This window comes from Pinus tabuliformis, chromosome 7, assembly GCF_031772625.1.
Source record: "Pinus tabuliformis cultivar Carrire ecotype Pingquan chromosome 7, CPIR1, whole genome shotgun sequence".
NCBI lineage: Eukaryota > Viridiplantae > Streptophyta > Pinopsida > Pinales > Pinaceae > Pinus > Pinus tabuliformis.
In genome coordinates, this window is record NC_142293.1 from 1,119,852,919 (window position 1) to 1,119,872,882 (window position 19,964).

General features: G+C 37.5%; 1 protein-coding gene across 1 annotated transcript in view; it reads left to right on the forward strand.

The window, feature by feature from the left end:
• Positions 1 to 19,964, forward strand: part of LOC149251453 (dnaJ protein ERDJ7-like) — a 145,209-nt gene that overhangs the window by 83,024 nt on the left and 42,221 nt on the right. The gene's annotated exons all lie outside the window — the stretch shown is intronic.

Below are 19,964 nucleotides of genomic sequence, written 5' to 3' on the forward strand. Positions count from 1 at the left end.
GGTAAAAGTTCGAACACTCAATATGCGGAAGTTTGCAGTTTATAAATAGTATGACAAGCTCTATGAAAGAGAGTGCCGTGTACATCTCCATTTTTGGCAGGTTTCAAAATTGCGACTGTGTCCATCATCTCCATACATAGGCTATTACATTTCAAAAGCAGAAACATTCAACAGTGCTACTATAGAAGTACATGTGGACAGATTGAAAAAATGTAACATGAACATTTCCATATATTCCATTCTGGGCCACCTTTGAGCCAGTTGACTTGTGAAATTTGTGCTTCTTGGAGTTCTCAGCTGCTAGAGGAGGTAGGATCTCTTCTTTGACAAGGATGCAGAGCTACCTTTTGAGTGCCCCATTCATGATTTTCTCCAGGCAATATAATGAACCTCTTTCTAAAAGCATCCTCCTCAGCTTTCTCCTCTGTTTTAGACCTAACAAGTGTAGTACAGTCTTTCCAGTAATGGAATGACTTTTTTCTTGAATTCAGACCTCTGGTGAGCATGTAATTTGTCTTTTTCCACAATATTTTAATGCACCCCACTAGTGCATGAAAGATCTTCCCGCTGGTTATTCTCTTTGGCTTCATATTTTTTAAGTTCGAAGAGCTAACGACCTGATTCCTGGCTGCGTACAGGGATAACTTCTGGACCATGAAGTTAGCATGCCACCTTTAGGTGTCAAACTTATTCTTGAGCTGCTTAGTTTTGTTTCTGGAGTCCCTGGGTCGTCCTCTGAACTGTTTCCTTTGATATACCGTTGTCACACTGCAGATTGAAACTAAATTGCGGGTTGAAGAAACACTCTCGACAAAAGCTTACAACGACTGATATGCAAATTAATATGCTTTTTGACCCATTCTTAAGGCTAGATTTGCATTAAGTCCCAATCCTCTCCACGTGGGGTGTAGATGTACTCCACCAACTTTATCTTTGATAGAGGTATGATCACATCCAAACTCCCACATAGGATGAATTGGGGGGTGTACCTAGATCTTGGCTGCTTGGGAGCGGGAGAAGAAGCGAGAAGGCAGAGCGAGGAGCGACATTTTCAAAAGCTCTCGGGTCGAGATCAATTTTGGGAGCAAATTATATTATATATATTTTTATATATTTTGATGCATATATGTCAACAAAGGCATGTAGAATGATGAATTAGTGATAAAAAACATTAAAACATGGATTAAACCATACAACATCATTCGTCTAGTAGTTATAATGTCATGTCCCTTCTCAAACACATTTGTAATAGGGTGCTGTTGTTGAAGTTTCTAAGTTTACTTAGTTAGAAACCCTCCATGCACTTTATCTGATTTATTCCTACCTACTTGTTATTTTCCTTAACAAGTTATTTACAATATAAATACTAAAAATAAACACTAGTGCATGTTCGACATATTACAGATCAACAACTAAAAGAAACAATAACAAACACACCACATGACACCATTAGTTTTGGACTAATGTCCCCGGAAAAACCCAATGTGGGAAAACTGGTGCAGCTATCTGAGGGTTTTCTTATTAAGCAATATCAGAGTACAATTTGGGTGCCGAAATTGGCCTACCCAACAGAGAATTTCCTTGGCAGTAATACCTCTCAGTTTCTGACAAATCTACTGGCTGAAACCCCGGATAATCCTTCCAGCAGCTACTCAGCACCAATCTGCCCTAGAAACCCCAACGTTTGCCCAATCTGGATTGCGTCAGCCTCTCCTAGCCCAGCGCTGGCCCTGCGTTAGCCTATCTTGCCCTGTGTCAGCCCTAGGAGGCCCTGCGTCAGCGCTCTAAGCCTCTGGCGTCAGTTACGCTGGCCTCTCTGGTGCTTTGCGTGGCCCTGCGTGAGCACTTGTTGCTCATGCGTCTCTCTCTCTGGCTGCTTTGCTGCTCTTCGACACTATCTCTGCCTCTCTGTCTCTCTGTACTCAATGCCCCTCAGCTGCTCTCCCGATCACTGATTCTATCTCTCTTAGCAAACCTCGCTTTAGAGAATAGAATGACTGATCACTCTGGTGTATTCTCCAAGTGACCCTCAAGCCTCCTCTTATACTTTTCTCGTTAACAAATCAACCGCTGAGATTAAGTCCCTAATCAACGACTAAGATTAGATCTGGCTTGATCCATGCCTTTTGGACCATTCTAACACAATTTTATATTAATTCACATTAATATTTTATTTTCCCTAAGTTTAGACTTAGGGACTCCATTAAAAATATTAATTATTTTAATATCTCCCAAACTGTTTAGAATATGCCCAAACCCTTTCTGGGTAATGGAGACCTCATGTGCCTTAGCCTCTCCACCAATTTTTGTGGCTAGAGCACATTCGATGCTACCCCAAATCAACAACTGCTACACAGTTTTACACAATTTTGGCTAAGGAAGAGAACCCATCATTTTCGACTTAGGGACTTAGGAGGCAATTCGACTTAATTTGGTTGCTAGTGGAATGTGGGGGCCACCCACATAGGAATTCAAATTGGCCCATTCGAATAGCTTGGAGGGAAAGTCGAATAGGTGGATGGAGGGGCCCACATGAGGCAAGGGAGGCCCAAGGAGTTATAAGGAGGGAGCAACACTCATTTTGGGATTCATTCATACATCTTGCAAACAAAATCACTTGATTGTTCACTTTGCTGTTTAGCTGAGTTAACCGACTGTTTAGCTATGAATCTCTCAAGCGGGAGATTCAACCTCTACTTCGGGGGACCATCCGTGCCCGCCCTAGAGAGGCAGTTCTACAAGGATTTCAGGAGTTCTGGGGTAGTGACATAGCACCGCCAACCAACGCAGAGAAAGGAGTGTGCATTTCTCGGCAGCTAGGAAACACGCAGAGGGATATTGAGGCAAGCAGAGATCTAACTGCTTGTCCGGGAGTTGGGGAGTTGAGGTAGCAGCATTAGACCAACGTTCTTGTTGGGTTTTAAAGCCAGTTGAGCCAACATTCTAGCAATTCGAACTGCTAGGCTGGGGGACAAAGTAGAGGCCACACGATAGATTTTCATCGTACTTGGGAGAAGCTGAGTTGGGCCAAGAGATCATTCGGAGAGTCAGGGATTGGATAGCACGGGTGAGCTCAACATTTTGGAGAAGTTTTCAGGTGGATTTACAGGCAGTTTCCAGCAAGTTGAAATTGGCAGCTAGAGTTGAGGTGAGGCTCCAAGGGGGTCGAAAATTAGAAGTCTAAACCAGCCAAAATCCTTTCTGGGTTTTTCTGGGTTTTTGACAAGGATCCCAAATATAAAGTTTCATAATTTTCTGAGCACCGGAGGTGGGGTTTTAAGCTGTATCTTTGCAGTAGACAATGTAGAATTGTTGGGGATTGAATAGTGCCTTTGGGGGTTGATTTTGGGAAGTCCAAATCGGGCCAAACCATTTTTGGGTTTTTGTGGGTTTTGGCCAAGGAGTCCGGGTTAAAAGCATATAAATTTCTGGGCAGTTTCAGTGCACCTTCCAGCCATTAGAACTTCAACAGAGCAGTAGTTTCTGGGCAGCGCAGTGCAGATTGGTGCTGCAGCCTAGGTGCACAATTCCATCATTTATTGTATTTGACTTGCATAAATATAATAAAATGGCTCAGAAGTTCTCCATTTGCAGCTTTTATATGGGTGTTTGCTGAATATTTCGTTTTTGTAATTTTCTGTACGTATTATTTGCTTGTTATCACTTGTATTCCTATTAAGGATCATTACATATAATCTTCATTAACCATAAGTCCACAAATTACAAGTTCTCATTTATATAGCATGTAAAGGTGCACATAACCAAAATAGCATTGAGCGCAATCCATCTCTGAATCGAAAATACATCAACAAATAGGCTTTAGATGGCCTCTAGCATCCAAAAAATCATGCTACAACAAATACCTGCCTATCATCAAAATCATTGCCTATCTTGAGATCTTTGTCATTAATTTCACCCTCTAAGCATTAAAATAAGATAGAAAAAACGTAGCATGTCAAGTCAAAATTTTGTTTGAGTGATGGGTACATTTTTAGAAGGGTCATGATAGAGGCGTTTGACAACCAATGTCACTAACATCAAGGTACATAGAGGGCTTGGGGGTCTTGATTAAATACGAGTTCCATACCCTAGTACATGACAGAATCCAATGGAAACATTGCAATACCCCCAATTCTGAAATCTTGAAAAACTGGTAAGTCTACAGATTTTTAGTGAGATAATAAAATTCTACTTTCTCCATATGAAATCCAATGAGGTCAGAACCACTCTCAAACATCCTAAGGCATTTCATGGAAATGTTAAAAATTTAAGTAAAAGGAATTTTACTTCAAGAATTTAACATTACCACGAATTGCATATCAATACTAGGGCCATAGGCTTGAATATTAGGCTACCTCACTCAAGAACTCTTATTTCTTTGAATTTTTATTTTTATTTTATTTTTTTTGTGTGTGTTTGGAACATCTTTGCGATTTTTTATTTTTATTTTTAATTATGTAGGAGGGAGCAAATTTTGGGTGCGTGCTCCCAAGTTGCTCTTGATGTGCTCTTGCTTAGAGCGCGCTTTGGGAGCGTATTTGGGGGGAAGGGGGGGATTCCAGGCCCCAATAGGTTAGAGAACTTAATTTTACCATCATATTAGTAAAAGGGGGGTTTAAGTATAGCTTGGATAACCAACCTGTGATCTTATTTATAGAGGTTCTTATGTGCCTGAACTTCCAACCATCAAAACAATTGTTTCCCTGTTTGCATTTGGGAAATTTTGCTCATCATCTCCCATGAAGGCTATGATATTTTCTCATTGATATGATCTATGATAAATTTTGAGTCTTCTTCAAAGTGTGCACTTTTATACCCTTTCCTTAATGCTTTTGTTACACCTAGTACCAAGCCTTCCATCTTTGCTTGATTGTTAAATTTAGTTTCCTACAACTTAGCTTTTAGCTTTTGTAGGAATGTATTGGCAAGGGACCTCCTTGTTTAGAAATAATACTTACCAAATTGTTTTTCTATAAATGTAATATATAAGTTGTAGTTGCAGGGTGGCGAGAGATTGATCCATAAAAGTGCACCTAAATACACAACTTATAAGTACGATGCAATGATCTCAAATCATACTAAAAAATAATAAATCCACATACACATGATGTGCACCCAATATTGGCATGGATCACAATTCTCAAAAGTAATATACTGATGAGTTGCAAAATAATCCCTTAGATATTAGGAGAAGAACTCCAAATAATCCAATTCCATATCATATATTAAAATCATAAGTCAATTCTTTGTAATAATGACCTTATCAGCCTCTTATATATACAAGTTCTCACTCATTTCCCATATTGGCCTACTTCTAGGCTTTCCTACTATTACATATACATTGACCACGATTATACCCCACTAGGCTGTAGGAATTTACAGGGTAAGTTCCTTAGATAGAACACCAAAGGACATAACTCACAAACAGATTACAGATCAGTACACCAGTATTCTTGACGTGGTTAAAACCCTCAAAGAGGGAAACAGTCCACGGCCTGAGCCAACGCAGCCACTTCGGGCAATTTATTAATGTAAAAGAAAGAAAATTTACATACGCTTCTCTCATGAACGGTCACCTTACAAATGACTCTCTATGCTCTTTATATAGAGATCATGGACCAATCGGGTGTTAAGCCATGGATCAAGTGTCGGTAATACCGAGGAGAGAATGAACCTTCGGATCACTTCATGTCTAGAACATATTGTCACCGTTGGATTGTAATTTACAAGAAGTACATAGTAAAGAAACACACTTACCTAACTATACACTAGACCAAGTTATACTTAACTATTTCCCATGTGTTGGAATATCCTAACATCCCCCCTTAAGAACAACTTGGGATAGGATTGAAGGATGTACAAAGATGACACAATAGGAGAAGGAAGGAGGCATTAGAGCCTATCCCCCCTTAGTGACAACTTCCTGAACTCCAACCATAAATCGAAGTTTAGTAAACTTCGCCTCTGTGAGAGCCTTTGTAAAGATTTCTGCAACTTGATCATCGGTTGAACAATATTGCACTTCAAGAACATGGTCATGAATGAGCTTTCTGATGAAGTGCATGTGTAGTTCAATGTGTTTGCTACGCTGATGTTGGACTGGATCTTTGCATAGTTGAATGGCACTTTGATTATCACACCAAAGTGTAGTCGGATGCTGTTGCTGAAAGCCAAACTTTGATAGGATCTGATGAAGCCACAGGGCTTCCTTACTAGCTTCTACGGCGCCACGATACTCTGCTTCTACTGAAGAAAGAGAAATGGCACTTTGTTTCTTGCAAGCCCATGTAATAGGTCCAGAACCAAGAGTGAAGACATAACTTGCAGTAGACTTCCGATCATCAGGGTCACCAACCCAATCAGAATCAATGAAACCAACCAATAGAGGAGATGCTTCTGCACTGTAATGAATCCAAAACTGAACTGTACCTCGAACATAACGAAGTATTATTCTTTTAGCTGCTTTCCAATGACTTTCATGTGGTTTTTGCATAAACCGAGCAATAAGGCCAACAACAAAGGAAATGTCAGGACGTGTATGGGTCAGATACAAAAGTTTTCCTACAAGCTGACGGTATAAGGTAGCATCAACTTCAAGGGAAGTACAAGTGACTGAAAGTTTGACTCCAGACTGAAAGGGAGAAGGGGCTGGCTTACAGTCTTCCATGTGAAAGTGGCGTAGAAGATCACAGGCATACTTGGACTGGGAAAGAGAAATACCTTCTTTGGATTGCAAGACTTGAAGACCTAGAAAATAATGCAAGTGTCATAAGTCTGTCATTTCAAACTGCTTTTTAAGGCTGGACTTCACATGGTTTATAAGGTTGGGATCACTACTAGTAAGAATAAGATCATCAACATAAAGAACAAGAATGATAGGAGACTTACCCACTTTCTTGGTGTAGACAGTATTGTCAGAATGACACCTAGAAAATCCAGTATCTAAAAGAAAGCTATCCATTTTGGCATACCAAGCCCGAGGGGCTTGCTTGAGACCATAAAGGGATTTCTTAAGCTGACATACAAGGCTAGAGTCTGTTTGTATAAAGCTAGGAGGTTGTTCCATATCGATTTCTTCATGCAAGTCCCCATGCAAGAAGGCATATTTAACATCCGTCTGATGGACTTCCCATTTCAAAGAGGCAAAAAGGGAAAGAACAAGGCGGATAGAGTTCATTTTGGCAACAAGGGAGAAGGTTTCAGTATAGTCAATGCCTTCAACTTGTGAAAAACCCCTAGCAACAAGACGAGCTTTATGTTTATCAACTTTTCCATCTGGTCCAAACTTGATTCTGTAAACCCATTTGCATGTAACAAGTTTTTGTGCCTTTGGAAGAGGAACAAGATCCCATATATCATTTGCCAATAATGAACGATATTCTTCATTCATAGTTGTGTCCCAATCTGGATGGCTTGAAGCTTCTGCAAAGGTGTCAGGATCATAATTCGCTGAAGCTTGAGCTAGTAAAGAAGAGGATTTATCGAACTGAGAACGTGTATGTCGCTGATTTGTAGGATCACCTGCAAGAGCACCTGCTGCATCCTGAGTAGCACGGACCCATTTTGGATGCTTTGGAGCTGAAGGAGGATCCCGAGAAGGTGAGGGAGGATTGTCATCCTCGCTGTCATCATCTGAAGAAGAAATATTTTTAGAAGTAGAAGGGATAGAGAGAGGTGGCACATCCGCCGAACTAGGCTCGTAGGCCGATATATTTTCACCAAACTTTACATCTCTTCTAATGATAACAATTTTGGATTTAGGTGGAAGAAGTCTATATCCCTTTGACATCTTCAGAATATCCAACAAAAATACATTTTTCACTCTTAGGTTCCAAGGCTTTATGTTTCTCATTAGGAATATGGGCCCATGCTTCACTTCCAAAAACACGCAAGTGACTTACATCTGTTTTAATTGAGCTCCATGCTTCTTTTGGAGTGATATTCTTTAAAACCTTAGTAGGAGTGCGATTTACTATGTAATTTGCATAGTTAATTGCTTCTGACCAAAAATTAAGACTAAGTCCTTTAGCTTGAAGCATACAATTAGCCATTTCCTTTAAGGTGCGATTCTTCCTTTCAGCTACACCATTTTGCGGTGGAGTTTATGGAACAATATGTTGCATTTGAATTTCATGCTCAGTGCAAAAGTTGATGAATTTGTTGTTAGCATATTCTCTGCCAATTATCAAATCTTAGCTTAAGACTTTGATGTCCAGATTGTTTCTCAACAAAGGCCTTAAAGGCCAAGAACATGTTAAAGAATTCACTCTTGAGTTTTAAGAAGTATACCCAAGTGCGTTTGGAGAAATCATTAATGAAAGTTAAGAAATACTTGTAGCCAGAGAATGAGACAATTGGAAGTGGACCACATAAATCACTATGCACAAGCTGTAAAGGGGCTGAAGCGTGCTAAGAGGCATGTTTTTCAAAACTATCCCGATGATGTTTTCCGAGTACACATCTGAAACAAACACCATCTCTGCAAGATACCATAGGAAGACCTATCACCATATTTTCTTTACATAGATTTTGAAGGGAGCGATAGTTTAAGTGACCAAATCGCTCATGCCAAAGTTTGTTCACTTCATCATTATGAGCAAAAAATACCGAGGGAAGAGATGATGACCCAAAGTTCTTAAACTTAAACAACCTTGTATAATCATCAACAATTCCAGTAGCTAAAGTCTGTCTAGGATCTCTTAGGTGCTTAATTACAACATCGTGAGGTGAAAATTCAACGGTTTTATCTTCACCTGGATGAGTTATCTGATATACAGATAGAAGATTGCAGGATAAGGTTGGAACACATAATACATCATTAAATTGACCATTGTCTAGATAAATAGTTCCAGTGCCTACAACACTAAGAGATCTATCATCACCAACATATAAATTTTTGGTGTTACAATCATTTAGAGAAGAAAACATGGCTTTGTTTTTGGCTACGTGATAAGAAGCTCCAGAATCAATGAGCCATTCATGAGAATGAGAAGAAGAAGATACATTTAGTGCATAACCAGACTGAGATGCTTGACAACCACATGTAGAAAGTGTTATTCCTGAAGATGAAGTTGAAGTTGAAGAGTGCTCCAAATGGATGTTATGCTTCTTCATTGTTGCTTCCAAGGCTTCCATCTTCTTAAAGCATTTGGATTCTAAGTGGCCATCTCGATTACAAAAGTTGCAATGTCTATCAGTCTTCTTCCCTTTGTTTTTTTTTGCCTTATCATTTTGTTGAATTGATTTTTCATTTTTTGAGACTGAAAGTGCTTAGGACCCTTGTTTGGTTTAGGATCATTCTTTTTAGGATGCTGCTTCTTAAGATTCTTTGAATTTGGTTGCTGCTGGGCTGCTAAGGCTTTCTTAGAAGAGTTTTTAGTATTAAGAAGACCAAGATGCAAGAGTTTTTCTTGTTCTCTTATTAAATAATCACAAAAGGCATCAAAAGAGGGGGACTTGTAGGCTTGTCCTTGAGAAATAAAGGCTTCTCTAGTAGAATGGAAGGTGGAAACAAACATAGAGTAGGCTGGTCCTAACTTAGTAAGAATGGAATAGATAAGGCTACCATCTTCTTTCTTAACCTTAACACCTTCCAAGAGAAGTCTAAGGGTCTTGAACTTGGACAAAAAATCTTCAATGGAAGAAAAATTATTGGGCTCCAACGTAAGCAACTCATTTTTGAGTTGATTGGCTTTAATTTCATTTTTAATTCCAAAAACTTTATTGAGCTGTTTCATTGCTTCAGCAGGGGTATCAAGTTTTGCGATATGGAATCTAAGGTCTGGAGAAATAGACATTCCTATCAACCCACGTGCTTGATCTTGCTTATTTTCCCATTTGATTGCCTTATCTTCATCTTTAGTTTTAGATTCTTGTCCTGACAGTATTCTATAAAGACCTTTACTTCTAAGTAAATCCTCCATGTAGAGCACTCATTGGAAGTATTTGGTGTTGTCAAGAATAACTTACCATGGACTTTCCATTTTAACAGAAACTGAAGCTGTAGATGTTGAAACTAATTGTTCCAATGGAAAGATCTCAAAAAATTAGGCCGATTAAAAAAAAAAACGGCTTTGAAAACGGCTTCTGGATGAAGAAGTTATGGCTTTTTGAAGAAAATTGGTTGAAGATGTCGACGAAGTACGTGAATGTGCCGAAGTGAATGATAATGTTATATTAAAAAAAAATACTCCCTCTTTCCAAACTTAATCTAATTAGCTCATTTCAAATTTTTTTTATGTGACTCACTTTTATAAATAAGTGAAAGTCACTTTTACAATGGTACTTTATGAACTACTGTTAGATGATCCAAAAATTAAATATTATCATAGGTTATAAAGTTGGAATAAAATAATTGTTAATTTAAGATATTACATTAATAATTATTATTCTAGAATATTTAATTATGTAATGGAAACATTTAGAATTAGTATATTGTTGTAACAAGATATGACTCTCCAAATGTGTCGTATCTTAGGCTCTATTTTAGGAGATTTGTTAGCTAGTTGTTTTGAATAGCATTTATTGTAAGTGGACACTTGTTATTTAATAAGTGATCCATAATTAGAGGTAGTTAGGACATTGAGCTTATAAATAGCTCATTGCAAGAGTGTTTTGTTGTTCGGGTGTAAACTCTTGCAAAATCAATATGTAATTGTTTTTTTTCTGATTAATAAAATTACGTGTCTGAGGACACTTCTGCCATTATTGTGGTATCAGAGCTCCAATAATGCTGCAGTGGATGTGAGGAGGAGATTCTAGCTCTACAAGTTTTTTGAAAACTCCATTGAATTGATCAGCAAATGATTGGTATGAAATTGTCCAGTTTTGTGTTCAACAAACAAAAAAATTCTTATTGATTTTAGATTTTTAATCTGCAAATCAATTTGTGTATTATTATTAGATTTCTTTTACTGCTATTCACGTTCCATGATTGTCAGTGTTTGCTGCCATCTGTTTTCCATAATAAGCTTCGCAGCCTTCCTTTTTTGAAGTCGAAAACCAATGTAAATGTAAAGCTTGTGATAATGAGTGTTTGGTTAACCACAAAAGTTGATTGAGATCTTGCTGCATAGCTGTGCCTTGCAAATGCTATTATGCATGGTCTATTTGTGAATTCAACGCCGGTGAGTGAGAGCATAGAACAGAGAAAAATTCCCAAAGATCCTGAGGCATCACTATAGTTATGTAAAATAAGCTTTAATAGCAATAAAGGCCTTAAAAAACAGCCTCGCTGAGAGATTTCAGAACGTTCTGCGGAGCTGGGCATACTTCAAGATTTCACACGTCCAAATTCCAGAAGGGTTTTACGGATTGTATTTTTCATTTTTCTGTTTCGGTTTCTGCTTTAGTTTCGTTTGCGTTCCACGGTTTCTAACTCCGGACTTCCTTCGGAGCATTTGGATACTTTAATCGCTCAAAATGATTCCTTAGTCGCTACTGAGGACAGCTCAAGGTCATCCCATGCTTGTTGAATTGAAGAATGGTTAAACTTATAACGGACACTTGACCGGTGCAGTTTGAGCAAGCTGAGAGGTTTTTTTTAGCTGACAGTTTCTCCTGAGGGACGAAGATGAGTTGCGAGACATCGCCATTATTGTTATCGCCGAGCAGCTCAAATGAATTGGAAGCTGCCAGCGAGCATGAGAGCTAGCCCGCCAGCCAGCACAACAGCCAGCGAGCCAGCATTTGACAAGTAAAAAAATCCAACGTTTGACAGTGTTTTTTTGAAAGGTGAATCTGAAAAGTCTTTGCTGGAGAGGTAAGGAATATTTTTTAATTTTGTAAATATTTGGAGAGATAAGGCATATTTTATTTTGGAGAGATAAAGTGTATATGTTTTATGTAATGTTTTATTGGAGTAATAAGGATTTTGTAATATTTGTGGAGTAATAAGCTTATTTGTAATTTTTTGGAGTAATAAGGAGATTTTATTTGTAATTTTCTATTTGGAGGGATAAGAGTGACATTGTAACTCAAAATAATTTTACTTTGAGGGGGGGTAACTTTTATTTACCAAGTTTTGCAAGAGCATCGTTGTAAAAGTCAAATTTTGAAAGTTACCTTGTAAATATTTGAGAAATTGACTAGAGCCAAGTGCAAAGCTCAATCATTTTTCTCTTGTTTCAACGACTATACGAGGGTCAAGGCCAAGCCCCGATAGATCGTTTTTATTGCGTTGTGTGTTGCATGTTGTGTTGCCCATCTTGATATTTTTTTTGGAGCTTGATTTGTGGTGTGAAGCTTCAACACTACAATGTCAAAATTGATTAATTTGTTTTCTGATTCCGACAAACTTGAAGGTACAAAATCCTATAAAACATGGCAACGCCTCATCAAAAGCACTCTCATTTATAATGAATTATGGCAGGGTATATGTGATGGTGATATTAAGCCGAATAAACCCACAGATGCAACTGCACTAGCAAAATGGGAAGTTAAGAATGCCAAAGCATTAGCTCTCATTAAATCTTCTGTCAATGATGAAATGTATGTCCATATAGAAAATGCTACAGATGCATGGTCTGCTTTGAAAACTTTTAAAGACTTATTTGATACTCAGCCTGAATCAAAGAAAGTTGATCTACAATTAAAATTGTTGCAACAAAAATTGACTGAAGGAGGTGATGTTCTTGAATATATCTCAAGACTTAAGAAATTTAGGCAGGAAATCATTAATGCTGGGTTTCCAACAGTAGATGATAGTTTTATGGTCACAATTTTAATTGCTGGACTTCCTTCTTCCTACACACATTTTTTGGAGACTACAATTAACTGGAAAGTTAGAGAAATTAAAGTTTGATGAGCTCTACGAAATGTTGACCCAACATGATAAAACCTTTGGGAAGAAAAAGAAAGTTGGTGAATATGTCTTTTTCACAGAGGCCAACACTAGTAAATCATCGACTGACAATTCTAGAAACAGAGGCAGAGGGAATTTCAATTAGAATCAAGCAGCACATAATGTACAAAGTCGAGGTTGAAGCCAAAGCAGAGGAAACAACTTTAATAGAGGCAACAGTTCAGGTAGGAGTAATTTTCAAGGTAGAGGAAACAATCAAGGAAGAGGCAATTTTCAAGGACAAGGAAATAATAATCAAGGTAGAGGACAACCTCAAAATAGAAGTCAAAGCAGAGGCAGAGGACAATCTTCAGGAAGAGGAAGAGACTTAAGTCAAATTGTGTGTCGAAGATGTAACAAAGTTGGACATTATGCTGAAGATTGTCGAACTTCACTTAATAAAATTCCCAAGTTTCATCAGCACTCAGCACAATTTGCAAATGATCAATATGATGATAACTCAGAATATGTTTTTACTTCCTCGCCGGCATTACAACTTTCATCCCATCTTAGAAGTGATTATGAAGATGCCTGGATCTTGGATTTAGGGGCAACTCAGCACATGACTTGTCGACGTGATTTTTTTTGGAATTTTCAAGATTGCCAACTTAATTCCATTTTTCTTGTAGATGATATAAAACATACTCCTTATGGAAAAGGAGCAGTTAAAGGTTTTCTCCCTGGCATTGGAGAAAAAATGATTTCAAATGTATGGAATGTACCAACCTTTAAGAAAAATTTGCTGTCTTTAGTCACGATTCGACAAGCAGGACATCAGATAATTATGGAAGATGGCTTAGTTAAGATTAATTCAGTCAAACAGAGCTTGCAAACAATGATGACAGGTTATGAAGATGGAAAACTGTTAAGGATGAAAGGGGCAGTTATTCCAAGGCATTTTGATTTTGCCGGGGTAGTGACTACAGGAATTTCACCTATAAGATTATGGCATGTAAGATATGGACATTTAAATTTTGAGAGTTTTTCTCAATTGCAGAAACAAGGGATGGTTAAAGGAATTCCAACTTTCAAAAAGGAAAATGCAAAATGTGAAGCTTGCATTTAGGGAAAACAAAGTCGAGAAAGTTTTCCAACAAGTTCGTGGCGTGTAAATAGGCGGCTACAACTAGTTCACAGTGATGTTTGTGGACCACTACAAACTTCATTTGGTGGTTGCAAATATTTCTTACTATTCATTGATGATTTCAATAGAATGACTTGGGTTTATTTCTTAAAGCAAAAGTCAGAAGCATTTGAAAAGTTTAAAATTTTTCGCCAACTTATTGAAAATGAAGTCAAAGAAAAGATAGGTATTCTCAGGACAGATAATGGGGGAGAATTCACTTCAAATGAATTCAAAACTTATTGCAGTGATAATGGCATAAAACGACATCTTACCAATGTTTACACTCCACAACAAAATGGAGTAGTAGAATGAATTGCACCTTGTTAGGAATGGCGAGATCCATGTTAATTTTCAAGAGGTTAAATCCAACATAGGCAGAAGCAATTCACATAGCTGTCTACTTAAGAAACAGATCTCCACTGCTTCTTTAGACAGAATCACACCTTATGAAGCTTGGTATGGTTTCAAACCACGAGTTTTTGGATCAGTATGTTATGCCTTAGTTCTGAATGAAAAACGAACTAAGCTTGACTCAAGAAGTTTAAAATGCACAATGATTGGCTATTTTGATGAGAAGAAAGGGTACCGTCTTTTGACCAATGGAAAATTTATTGTGAGTAGGGATGTAATTTTTGATGAAACAGAGAGTAAGAGTGCTGAAGAAATCGAAAGACTTCTTCAAAAGTTAGAAACTAAAGGCAGTCAAAGAAAAGGAAATACACAAAGTCAACCAAATTCACCAAATTGGTATGAACTTGATTTTCCTTCATCTGAAGATGATTCATCTAGTCCATCTACTTCAACAACACCATCTGGATCTTCTAGTAGTTCATCTGCATCTCCAAGCAGCAACAGTTCTTCTGACAGTGATTCTCCACCTCTAGAATCTCCAACTGATCGACGAACATCAATTTATATTAATCCTCTTTACAATGATGGAGACTTTTCAGAATCTCAAACAACTGAGCATCAACTACCAAAATGGGCAGTTCAACTTTTGAAAGATATAAAATCTGTTGAGCAGAATAAAACAGGCACCAGAAAGTCACATAGAAGTGAAGACAATTTTGCCTTGATATCAAATGATTTTATTGAACCTTACACATACAAAGAAGCAATAAAACATAAAGAATGGAAACAGGGTATGGTTGAAGAATATCAAGCAGTCATTGCTAACAACACTTGGAAACTTGTTGATTTTCCACAAAATGTTAAACCCATAGGATGCAAATGGGTTTATAGAATTAAGTATAATCAAAAGGGAGAACTTGAATAGTATAAAGCAAGACTTGTCGCCAAAGATTTTGCGCAGCAGGAAGGCATTGATTATAAGGAAACTTTTGCTCCTACAGCTTAATGGAACACCATCCGATTAACACTTGCATTGGCCGCTCAGAAGGGATGGAAAGTTCATCAAATGGATGTGAAAAGTGCTTTTCTTAACGGGGATTTACAGGAAGAAGTGTATATGACACAACCACCAGGTTTTGAAATTGAAGGGCAAGAACATAAAGTCTGCAAATTGATCAAGGCTTTATATGGGTTAAAACAAGCTCCTCGAGCTTGGTATGCAAAAATGGATGAATACCTTAGGAAAGTTGGTTTTCAACGAAGTGAATCTGATGATACTTTGTATGTGCGACAACAGGGAAAATATCTGGTGATTCTTGTTATGTATGTAGATGATTTGATCATTACTGGCAACCATGATGATCATATTGCACAAGTGAAAAAGGAGTTACATGCAGGTTTTAAAATGATAGATTTGGGATTACTTCACTACTATCTTGGAGTTGAAGTCTTCCAACGTCCACATCATATTTTCATTTCTCAGAGTAAGTATGCAGTAGAGGCTCTTCAACGCTTTGGAATGAAGGATTGCAAGCCTGTTCTTACCGCCATGGAGCAAAACTTGAAACTTTCAACATTTGAAGGGGGGGAAAGATGGACAATACTACTTACAGACAATTGATTGGCAGCTTGATTTATTTGACAAATACTCGCCCTGATCTATCTTATGCAGTCATTATTCTTTCACGTTTTATGCAGGAACCACGAGATAGCCATTGGAATGCAGCCAAAAGAGTTCTTCGATATAACCAAGGAACAAAAGATTTTGGTCTTCTTTACACAAAGACTAAAAACTTTGTACTTGGTGGATATTCAGATGCCGACTTTGCTGGAAGTATTGATGATCGAGCATCAACATCAGGTTATTTAATGAACATGGGGTCAGCAGTGGTATCTTGGAGTTGTAAGAAACAAGCTACAGTGGCCACTTCTTCAGCAGAAGCAGAGTACATTTCAGCATGGGAAGCATCATGTGAAATTGTTTGGTTGCGCAGAATTTTGCAGGACTTGGGCATTTCTCAGGCAGAAGCTACATCGTTATTCATTGACAGCTAGTCAGCCATCAAACTTGCCAAGAACCCAGTTTTTCATTCAAAGACAAAGCATGTGGACACCAAGTATCATCATATCAGATCTCTCATTGCCAAAGATGTCCTCAAGCTAGTTTATTGTCCTTTTGAAGATCAGATCTCCGACATTTTCACGAAACCGCTTGGCAGAATAAAATTTATTAAGTTCAGGGATGAACTTGGTATCTGTTGTAATGTATATTTGGATCATAGGGGGAATGTTAGATGATCCAAAAATAAAATATTATCATAGGTTATAAAGTTGGAATAAAATAATTATTAATTTAAGATGTTAAATTAATAATTATTATTCTAGAATATTTAATTATTTATTGGAGACATTTAGAATTAGTATATTGTTGTAACAAGATATGGCTCTCCAAATGTGTCGTATCTTAGGCTCTATCTTAGGAGATTTGTTAGTTAGTTGTTTTGAATAGCATTTATTGTAAGTGGACACTGGTTATTTAATAAGTGATCCATAATTAGAGGTAGTTATGACATTGAGCATATAAATAGCTCATTGCAAGAGTGTTTTGTTGTTCGGGTGTAAACTCTTGCAAAATCAATATGTAATTGTTTTTTTCTGATTAATAAAATTACGTGTCTGAGGACACTTCTGCCATTAACTACCCACTAAATTGTAATTTAAATAAAAGATAAAGAGACTAGAATTATAAGTGATTCACTTTTTATAATGGGTGTGAACATTTTACATAAAGTAACTTTAAAACGTAAGTTACATGTGCTTTTTGAAAAAGTAACTCAACAAAAAGAAAGAGTTGAACCCAAGACCTCTATTCTCATAAAGTAACTTTGGAACAAGTGAGCTAGTTTAAAAGGTTAGTAATTTTTGGAAAAAAGGAAGGGTTTTTTTTTTTAGTCACTGAAGCTTTGGAATGCATGCTTACTTGAGAAAACCCTTTTTGCCTACAAAACAAAAAACCACACAAGCCAAAATGGACATGCAAAAAAAATGAAACCTTACGGCTTGAAGTTAAATTTCGCCAGAAACTAAATATTTTCCTCAATGTTTCTGATTTTCCGTGATCACACTAAGGCGCGGCCGAAAAGAGCATACTCATGAGAAAAATCCTTCCTTTCTGTTTCTGATTTGCCCAGATCGCACAGAGTCGCGGGGCAAAGAGCATACGCAGAAATGAAAGGTATAGATCCGGTAATAAAAAATAGAGAGATAAATAAACCGAAATAAATAGAGAGATAAATAACTAAAACTGCAAATAAAGACTGTATACCTCCAGATATTAAAATTGACGTAGCTAGGGCTACCGAAACCTTTTTGCGTGAAATGAAAGGATTTCCTCACTGGAACAGATGCTCCTAACACAATAGAGCAGTTCTCTTGGCCCGAAAGCTTTCAGAAATAATAGATCTAGGAAACGACAGTCGGATGCAATTGTACCGACTTTGGATTTGGATCACCAACGGAGGTGGTCCTCAAATAGCTCTGATACCATGTAGGAATTTACAGGGTAAGTTCCTCAGATAGAAAACCAAAGGACACTGCTCACAAACAGATCACAAATCAGTACTCCAATATTCTTGACGTGGTTAAAACCCTCAAAGAGGGAAATAGTCCACGACCTGAGCCAACGCGGCCACTTCAGGCAATTTATTAATATAAAAGAAAGAAAATTTACATAAGCTTCTCTCATGAAAGGTCACCTTACAAATGACCCTCCATGCTCTTTAAATAGAGATCATGGACCAATCGTGTGTTAAACCACGGATCAAGTGTTGGTAATACCGAGGAGAGAATGAACCGTCGGATCACTTCATGTCTAGAACATATCGTGACCGTTGGATTGTAAGTTACAAAAAGTTATACACTAGACCAAGTTATACTTAACTATTTCCTAACACACTTTACCTAACTATACACTAGACCAAGTTATACTTAACAATTTCCTAGTCGGAATATCCTAACATATGCTCATTACATACATTATATAGTATCCCCCTTTGAAAACTTTGCCCCCAGAGTTTTCTAATTAAGGATTTTATGTTGAAATTGTAACTAAGTTTGGTCTATTGGAAATGTAACTAGTTTCGGTCTTCATAATTGTTGTTGTACTCATTTTAATCTGTATATATTATGTAACAAACAAAAGAAGAAAGAAAAGTTATTATTTTAAAGCATGGGTTTCATGCTTCTTGTTGATGTTCTTCTAGGTAAAATCATGTTCTTCATGCTTCTAGGGTTTGTTAGGTCATAGGATTTATTGTCACGAGTCAAGAGAGTCAACATCATGTTTATAAGATCCTTTTGGGCAAGATATAATTTGTAAAAAGAATTTATTTTGAGTCTAGAAGGTCATGGAAACCTCCAAAGTACAAGTTGGCTTTAGCAGCTTCAAGTTGGCCTAAAGGAGGGAATTTGACCCCTTGGAAAAGCTATAAATATAGGGAGCTTTGATCTCATTTTGGACATTCACACACACAAGTTCGATCTCTCATGTGCAAGTTCGATTGGAAGCTAGGTGAGGCAAGAAAGGGAGAGCGAAGGTATAGAAGACAAGGAGAATCCAAGAAGGAGGAGAAAAGTTTGTTTTTGTGCTCTATCGCTCTCACACATGGGAAATCTAAAGTTTCTGCAGCTTTCAGTAAGGCCAAAATTACAGGGGATCAAGTTGTAGGATTGAATTGCTAGAAGATCAAAGTACCTTGTTTTGACTTTGTTGTCCTTGGGAAAGATTGTCTTGCTCAAAGGAGGATTTCTTGAAGAACTGTCTTAGGGTTTCTGCAGAAGCTACAGTTTTGAAGTTGCAATGTCGAAGCTAGGGATCAAAATTGCAACAAGAAGCTGGTTGATGCAGGATTGAGCCTTGTTGATTTGATCCTATTGGAAGGGCTTCTTGAAGGGATGACTTGGTACTTGGAGGAGGACTTGGTCTAGGGTTTGGGTCTTGATTGTCTCATTTGAAGCAAATTCTATAAGAAGAGAAGAGATTTTCTGGGTTTTCCCCTTGGAGGGGTTTTGCCCTGGCTTGGAGCCTAATTTATGTCCTTTGTCTTTACTATTTTGCTCTTGATAATTGTTTGATGAAGAAGAACTAATAAAGAAAACACAAGAAGATAAATAAAGTTCACAAGCAATTATTAAGGTTAAGGAAAATCGAAATTAATAGCTGCCATATTTCATTTTCCAACATGGTATCAGAGCTAAGGTGAACAAGAGAAGGCAACTGAGAAGATTATCTTGTGGACACAAAGAAGGGTTTTCCAAGGGAAATCTCTTGCAAAAACTATGAAGACTACATCAAGCTCTCCTCAAAGAAGATTACAAGAAGATTGTTCATCTCTCTTGAAGGGAAATCTATTTAAAGGCTCATTGGAAGACACCTCAGTGTAATAGCTCTTTGGAACCGGAACGAGAAGATCTACATGATGGGATGCTGAGAAGAGACTTCCAGTGGCCAAAGAGAGTATGGTGGGCGATTTTCCATTTTCCTTAGTTACAAATGACTTTAATTAGTTATTTAATTAAGGAAAAATAACTTATTTGAGAAAAAAGGCCAAAAGTAAGTGAAATAAAATAAAATTAAAAGGTTACTTG